The sequence below is a fragment of the Lynx canadensis genome, chromosome B4 (assembly GCF_007474595.2).
Source record: "Lynx canadensis isolate LIC74 chromosome B4, mLynCan4.pri.v2, whole genome shotgun sequence".
Taxonomy (NCBI): domain Eukaryota; kingdom Metazoa; phylum Chordata; class Mammalia; order Carnivora; family Felidae; genus Lynx; species Lynx canadensis.
Window position 1 is genome coordinate 16,364,061 of NC_044309.1, and position 8,978 is coordinate 16,373,038.

The following is an 8,978-nucleotide window of genomic DNA, read 5'->3' on the forward strand; positions in this document are numbered from 1 at the left end:
TGAAATTCTACAGTTAGGCTTTTAATCTACTTTGAGTTAATTTTTGTATATGGTATGAGATATAGATTGAAGTTCATATTTTTGCTTATTGATAATGTTCAGCACCATTTATTGAGAATCTATCCTTTCTCCACTGAGTTGCCTTTGTACCTTTGTCAAAAATGTGTTGTCTATATATGTATAGTTATATTTCTGAAATGTCTATTCAGTTCCATAGATTTGTCTATCCTTACACAAGTACCATATTATCTTGCCTAGCATAGCTTTTTAAAATTATCATAGCTTTATAACAAATCTTAAAATCAGATAGAGTTAGTGACAGTGTTAGTGATGTTAGTGATCTGTCATGCATGTCTTTAGCATTTAGTGATAAAATCTGACTAGGCTTGGCGTGGTTATTTCAATAGGATAAGGGCAATGATATCATTAATGGGAAGTGATATCCTTAATTCAAGAGAAAAAACAATTTCAAATTTTAACCAGTTTTTCTATTTGTAGGTATCACAATAGGAATGGCTACAAGAGGGAAGAAGGCAGCTGGATTCAAGAGTAGAGTATTTGTAAAGCACTACCTAAGTGAGTAATGAATGGAAGGATAGTTAAAAGCAAATACAAAGAAAGAGAATGAGAACTGAAATGTGAAGAATGAGAAACCTCTTCAACACAGAGGTATTAATGTAGAAAATGATAAATTGAGCAATGTAGTTTGGATGGAATATTGGAGTTCATTTGATTTTTTTTGATGTGAAAACTGAGGCATCAGTGTTGTTTGTACCTAGAGCTTACCTAGAATCTCCTCAAAAGTAGAATCAATTGTACAAACTTGGTTCTAGGCCATCAGCTGAAAGTCAAATCTTAAGTAAAATCCTTCTGTTCAATAGGTTTACTATTTTACATGAGAACTTCATTCCTGAAGAATTATTTCATACCTGACAAAACTGATCATGAAAATGAAACTAAACACATATGCTATTACAAATATTAATTATGTCAGACTAAACATAATATAAAAATAGTATTTTAATTGTTCCTTTGGGGAACATGTTCTACATATACACAGATATAGTACAGGGAACTTAGGACGAAGATGCCTTTTTTTCTTCCTATCAATGTCCCTAGACATTCTAGTTCCCAGAAATGAACTACCTTCAAAATTGCAGTCACTTGTTTTAAAAGTCTGTGCCTGATTTAAAAAAAAAAAATCTGTGTCTTACTTTAATAGGCATGAAAGCCTCTGAAAATTCTTTGAATGGTAAATGCTGGAGAGGAGCAGATTCCTTAGTGAGGATCTTTTCAAAGATCCTTCAGTATACACCAGCTGCAAACAGAGTCAGCAGAATCACCATAAACCCAGACCAGCTGGTGAGTGTTACTAATCTAGTTACCCAGTCTTTGAGAGTTATTTGGTTAAAGAAAATATATGACCTTTATAATAGGAAATGGGGCAAAAGTGGAAATGACAAGCTGAGGTATAATAAATCAAGGGAGTTTATATTTACTATAAAACTGGGTTTGTTGTGAAAACGTTATTTATAGACCATGGCATTAGACAGATTGGTCTAATTTGCTCAAAAAGATGTTAAACGAAGAGGCAGCTGTTCCAGAATTATCTATAAGGAGAGACTGGGGCAATCTGGTTGTTGGAGAATGGGTTGAGGCCTTGGTTTTCAAACATTTTTACCTTCACTCATATTTAAAAAATTTTTTTTTCAACATTTATTTATTTTTTGGGACAGAGAGAGACAGAGCATGAACGGGGGAGGGGCAGAGAGAGAGGGAGACACAGAATCGGAAACAGGCTCCAGGCTCCGAGCCATCAGCCCAGAGCCCGATGCGGGGCTCAAACTCACAGAACGCGAGATCGTTACCTGGCTGAAGTCGGACGCTTAACCGACTGCGCCACCCAGGCGCCCCCTTCACTCATATTTTAAATGATACTCTGAAACTTTTCATCAAGGATGAAGAAATAAAGGATAAATTTCTGGTAATTAAAAAAATATTTTTTAATATTTATTTGTTTTTTTTTTTAATTTTTTTTCAACGTTTATTTATTTTTTGGGACAGAGAGAGACAGAGCATGAACGGGGGAGGGGCAGAGAGAGAGAGAGAGACACAGAATCGGAAACAGGCTCCAGGCTCTGAGCCATCAGCCCAGAGCCTGACGCGGGGCTCGAACTCACGGACCGCGAGAACGTGACCTGGCTGAAGTCGGACGCTTAACCGACTGCACCACCCAGGCGCCCCTGTTTATTTGTTTTTTTGAGAGAGACTGAGAGAGAGCACAAGCAGGGGAAGGGCATAGAGGGAGACCCAGAATCTGAAATAGGCTCCAGGCTCTGAGCTGTCAGCACACACTCCAACGCAGGGCTTGAACTCACGAACCACAAGATCATGACCTGAGCTGATTAGCACTTAACTCACTGAGCCACCCAGGGGCCCCATTTCTGGTAATCTTCATTGCTTTATTGAGGTCTAATTAACATACAATATCTGTACATATTTAAAATGTGCAATTCAATAAGTATTGACATATATGTGCATCAATGAAACTATTACTACTCTCAAAATAATGAAAATAGCTTATCAACCTCCAACTCCCAATTTCCTCATACTCCTTTGTAATCCACAGTGAATTTATGTAGGCCTGAAATTAATTTTGTTGAAGGTTTTTAACAAGCAATTACCTTTCTTTACTAGAAAAAGATCTATTCAAGTTAACTATTTCTTTTTGAGCTTTAGTAATCTGTGCCTTTGAAGGAGTTTGTCATTTCCTCTAAGTTACTCAATTTATAGGTATAAAATTCCATTATTATCCTAATATCTGTAGTGTGGTCATTTCCCTCACTCCTGAAATTGGTAATTTGTATCTTTTCATTTTCCTCATCAGTCTGACTATAGTTTTATCAGTTTTATCTCCAAAAAACCCCTAGTTTTTAGTTTTATTTTTCCTATTGTTTTCCTCTTTGATGTTTGTTATTTCCTTTCTCTGCTTACTTTAGGTTTCATTTGCTATTTTTACTAGATTCTTAAAATGAAAGCTGAGATAATTGATGAGACCTTTCTTCTTTTCTAGTAAAAATGCTATATTATAAATATCCCTCTTTTTTTTTTATTTTTTTTATTTTTTTTTTTTATTTTTTTTTTGTTGTTTTTTTTTTTTAATTTTTTTTTCAACGTTTTTATTTATTTTTGGGACAGAGAGAGACAGAGCATGAACGGGGGAGGGGCAGAGAGAGAGGGAGACACAGAATCGGAAACAGGCTCCAGGCTCCGAGCCATCAGCCCAGAGCCTGACGCGGGGCTCGAACTCACGGACCGCGAGATCGTGACCTGGCTGAAGTCGGACGCTTAACCGACTGCGCCACCCAGGCGCCCCTAAATATCCCTCTAAGTATTGCTTTAAGTGCTTTCCACAAATTTGGATAGGTTTTCATTTTCATGACATTCAAAATACTTTCTCATTTCCAGTTTTATTTCTCCTTTGACCAATGGTTATTTAGAAGGGTGTTATTTTGTTTCCAAATATTTGGTGACTTTTAAGTATTCTTCTATTATTTATTTTTAATTCAATTCCATTGTAGTCAGAGAATATACTTGTTTGACTTGAATGCTTTCAGATTTATTGAGATTTGTTTTTGGTATGTCATGGGCACTTGAAAAGAATATTCAGCTCTCGCTGGATGTGGTGTTTGATCAGTTTCAATTAGGTTAAGTTGGTTGATAGTATTGTTCAAGTCTTTACAGCCTTACCCATTTTCTGTCTACTTGTCCTATCACTGTTGGAACATGAGAGTTGTAATTTCCAACTATAATTGTGGAATTGTCTGTTTTTCCTTGAAGTTCCATCAGTTTTTGTTTTACGTTCTTTGAAATTCTTTTATTATATGCAAAACCATAGAGGGGATGTTCTATTATTAACCCCTTTTTCATTATAAAATGACATTCTGTATCTCTGGTAATATTCTCTGATATGAAACCTACTTTGTCTGATATTAATATAGATATCTCAGCTCTCTTTTGATTAGTGTTAGCATGGTATATCTTTATATGCCATGATATACTCTTATATTTAAAGGAGTTTTCTTATAGACAGCTAGCTAATTTTGTATTGAATGTTAGACATGGTGTATTTTATCTGGTCCAGTGATGGAATCTTCTGTGTTCCAGCCATGTCTCCAGTACTCTTCCTTGCAAACTTTTTTAGCCTTGGCTCCTCTCAGCTGTTTCCTCATCTCAAGAAGACTAATGCTGTATGTGATGGCCTGAAAAATCAGTCTAGTAAGCTAGGGCAATCATAAGGCTTTCTTCATTTGTGTCCCATCTCCCACTGATCATTGCCCTTTGTTGTTTGATGTCCAGTGTCATAAGAACTGTTGTTCATACATTTTGTCCAGTTGTTCGGTTGTTTCAGGCAGGAAGATAAATCTAGCCTGTGTTACTCCATCTAGACCAAAGGTGAAGTCTGAGATCTATATTCTTTTTATTTTTTTCTTGACTTTAGTACTAACGCCACCATAATATTTACTGTAGTATGAAATGGATATTCTTGTATTGTTTATCATAGAAACACCATTTTCCTTCACCATTAGGTAAGATGTTAGCTCTAAGTTTTTCAAAGATGCCCTTTGTCAGGTTGAGAAAGGTTTCTTCTATTCTTTGCTGAGTTTTTATCACAAAGGCTTTTGAATTTCCTCAGATATTTTCCTGCGTCTATTATCTCATATGGTTTTTCTCTTACATTCTGTTAAAATGGTGAACCGTGTTGACTTTCAAAAGCTGAAGTAACTTTGTATTCCTTGGATACACTCTGGTAATGATACATTTTTGTTTCTATATATTGCTGTAAATCTCTATTTTTAAAGAATTATTATATTATGTCAATGAAAGATTTGAAGTTTTCTTATAATATGTCGTTTGATTTTGGTATCAAGATAATGTTGGTCTCATAAAATAAGTATGAAATTGTCCTTCATGTGTATTTTCTAAAGATTTTGTATAGATTTGAGATTATTTCTTCCTAACAAGTTTAATGAATTAGGATTAACTACTGAATTCATGGGCCTGAAGATTTTTGTGGAGAGTTTTTAAGAATTTAATTTCTATTATTGATATATATCTTTTCAGGTTTGCTGTTTCTTTTTGACCCAGTTGTGACCATTTGTATCTCTCAAGGATTTTTTGTTTTGTTTTGTTTTTTTCCATTCAAACTATGTTCTCAAATGTATTGGCATAGAGTTTAAGAATATTCCTTTATGGGTGTTTTAATTTAATATCACTTAATTCCTGTGATGTTTTAATTACAGGATATGTAGTCGTGTTGCTTCTTTCAATCCGTATACTGGTAATTTGCATGTTCTCTCTTTATCCTTTGATCTAGGTAGAGTTTTATCCATTTTATTAAACTTTTTAGAGGCTTAAGTTTTGGTTTTATTGATTTTCCCTTTGTGTTTTATTTCATTGGTTCCTGGTTTTATCTTTATTATTTCCTTTTTTCTAATTAGTTTGATTTCTTCTTTACCTTAAGGGATTAATGTTGGATTTTCTTTTCTATTATATAATGCTTAAAGTATTCCTCTAAACAACATAACTGCATCGCACAATTTTGACATGTTGTGTTTTCACTTTCATCCAGTTCAAAATATTTTCTGATTTTTCTGATTTTCTGATTTTTCTTTATAACTGCATGGGTCAATTTTTACATAAGTTGCAATTTTCCAGGTAACTTTGTCTTATAATCCTAAATTAATTCTGTTTTAGTCAAGGCACAAAATCTATATGATTTTATCTTTTAAATTATGTGGAGTCATTTTAAGGCCCAGCATATTGTTAATGTTCAGTGTCCACTTGACAAAAATGCTTGACTTGCAGGGCCATTATAAAAGTCACTTAGGTCAAGTTAATTGATAAAGTTGAGTAATTAATAAGTAATTACTAATTTTCTATTTGTTCTATCTTTATCTGAGAGGAGTGTTGAAATAGCCAACAGATACTATGGCTGTATCTATTTTTCCTTTCAGTTTTGTACGTTTTGTTTCCTTTTTTTCCCCAAATTGTGTCATTATGTTGATACATATTTAATGCAATTATGTCTTCTTGGTTAACTGATCCCTTCATCCCTATGAAATGTCATTCATTATCCCTGGGAAGTTTCTGGTTTTCAGTTTATTTGGTCAGATATTAATACAACCAGAGATTTCTTTAGTATTTTCAAAATACATCATTTTCCATTCATTTACAAAGACTACCTTTGTCTTTATTTTTAAAGCAAGTTTCTTATATCATACATCATATAGTTGGATCTTGCTTTTTTTTAAATCCACTCTGACAATTTCTATATTTTAATTGGAACATTTTGATCTTTTTATATTTAGTGTAGTTATTTATATGGTTGGATTTAAACTATTTGTTTTCTATTTGTCCCATTTGGGTTTTTTTCCCTTCCTTTACTGCCTTTTAAAAAATTATTTGAATTAAAAATTTTTCATTTATTTCTATCATTGTCTATCTATATTCTTTTGCTTTATTTTCTCTGGCGGGGGGGCTATGGCTCTAGGACTTAAGGTATGTTTTAATGTTTTTTATTTATTTTTGAGAGAGAGAGAGAGAAAGAGAGAAGAGTGTGAGCAGGGGAAGGTCAGAGAGAGAGGGAGACACAGAATCTGGGCTGTCTGCACAGACCCCAACGCAGGGCTTGAACTCATGAACTGCAAGATCATGACCTGAGCAAAGTTGGACGCTTAACTGAATGAGCTAGCCAGGTGCTTCCCCCCGCCCCCAAGGTATGTGTTTTTAACTTTTCACAATCTCTTTTCAAATAATACTTATACTATATATGTAACATAAGGACTCTTTCAACACTACATTTCTATTTTCCTCCTGCCATCCTTTGCGCTATTTTCATTTATTTCTACCTGTGTTATCGACTCCAAAATATACAGTTGATATTTTTGTTTTCAAAGAAATTTTTAAAAAGTAGAAATATCCTTTATATTTATTCACACATGACCATTCTGATGTTCTATGAAGATTTACATCATAGATACCATACTCCTTTTGCCTAAAATTATTTTCATTTGTATGTTTTAACACTTTTCATTGTGTAGGTCTACTGGTGATGAGGGTTTTTTAATGTTAGTATTTATTTCACCTTCATTTTTGAAAAACATTTTTGTTGACAGAATTCTAGGTTGACAATTTTAAATTTCAGGACTTTAAAGGTACTGTTCCACTGTTTTGTTTTTTGTTTTTTTTATCTTTCATGGTTTGATTAGAAGTCTACTATAATTTTTTTATTCCTTTTTATGTCTTTTTGTTTTCCACACACTTTTAAGATTTTCTCTTTATCACTGATTTTCACTAATTTGATCATGTTGTACCTTGGTGTCATTTTTTACTATTGTTAGTTATGATTGGGATTCACTCATATTCTCAGATCTGTGGAGATATAATTTTCATTAATTTAGAGGAAAATTGGACATTTGAAAAATTTTCCCCCTTTTTCTTACTTGCTATGAGACTACACACCTTGTACTTTCATATAATACTTTCATATTTTCATATACTTTCATATTGAGGTTCTGTTAATAGTTTTTTGTCTTTTTCTTCTATGTACTTCAATTTGTATCCTTTCTGTTGATCTGTCTTTAAATTTCTGTATCTTTTCTTCTGCAGTGTCTAATCTGTTAATCCTGAGTTTCATCTTGGTATTATATTTTTGTAGAATTTCCATTTGCTTCTTTTTGATATCTGATAACTTTTATTTTCTCTCATTATGTTCATCTGTTTTTAAATCATTAAGTTTATTGACCATAGTTATAATAGTTCTTTAAACATTTCCATGTATTAGTTCAATTGTCTATTTAATTTCTGGATCTGTTTCTATGGACTGATTGCCCCTACTGGTTATTAGTCACATTGGACTGGGCCTTCATGTGTCCAGTAGGTTTTCTTGGAGTCCAGCCATTTTATATATTTGAATGTTGTATTTTAGAAGGGGGGGGAGCATTCCTTTTAATTTCATACTTTGTTTTATCCTTCATTTAGGTCATGTCTTGATCTTTTCAAGAAGTACTATTTAAGCTTTTTTGGAGCAGATAAAGAGTAGCCTTTTCTTTCAGGCTACTACCCATTACTAAGACATTACTTTTTTGTGGTTATTTATTAAATACTCAATATATTCAATTGGGTTTCTTCAGACTTTGAGAACCCAAATGCTTCCCATACTTGTACAAACTCTTGGGATTTTTCAGATTTTGGTTCCCTGGAAATAGCTTTTTCCTTGAAAGTTCCAGCATACAGCTAGACTTGTAGAGCTCTACCTGACCCATGACTAGATTAGCATTCAATCATAATCTCGAGGAGACTCCTGTGCAGATTTCTAGAGCTCTTTTTCTACATAGTACCCTCCTAGTATTCTGTCCTCCAAACTCTAGCCCCTTAGCCTACGTAAACTCAGATTTTTCTCTTTTTAATACAATAAGACTATTTCGTTCCTTTTGGGTTCCCTTTCCTATAGCGTAGTCCAGAAACTGACTCTAGGCAGAAAGCTGTAGCAATTGCAGGGCTCATGCATGTTCCCTTTTTCCTTGGGATTATAGTCTGTTGTCTCATGTTTGAAATCAATTGTTTCATATATTTCATTCAGTGTTCTGTTTGGTTATGGTAAAAAGATAAGTCCACGTCCTGTTACTCCCTCATGGCTGATGAGTATACCATTGGAAATATGCTACTTTAATCATGACAAATTTTATTTCTTTAGTATATTTAACATGTATTTATGGGACACCTACCATGGAAATCTAGAGATAAGTAAGTCACAGACGAAAGCTATACAAACAAGTAAAATGTTACACTATTGTGGTAGCTTTCAAATATAGTCCCTGAATTCTTAAATAGACCTTCCATCAAGAATTGGGTTTCGGGCACCTGGGTGGCTCAGTCAGTTAAGCATTTGACTTCGGCTCAGGTCACGATCTCAC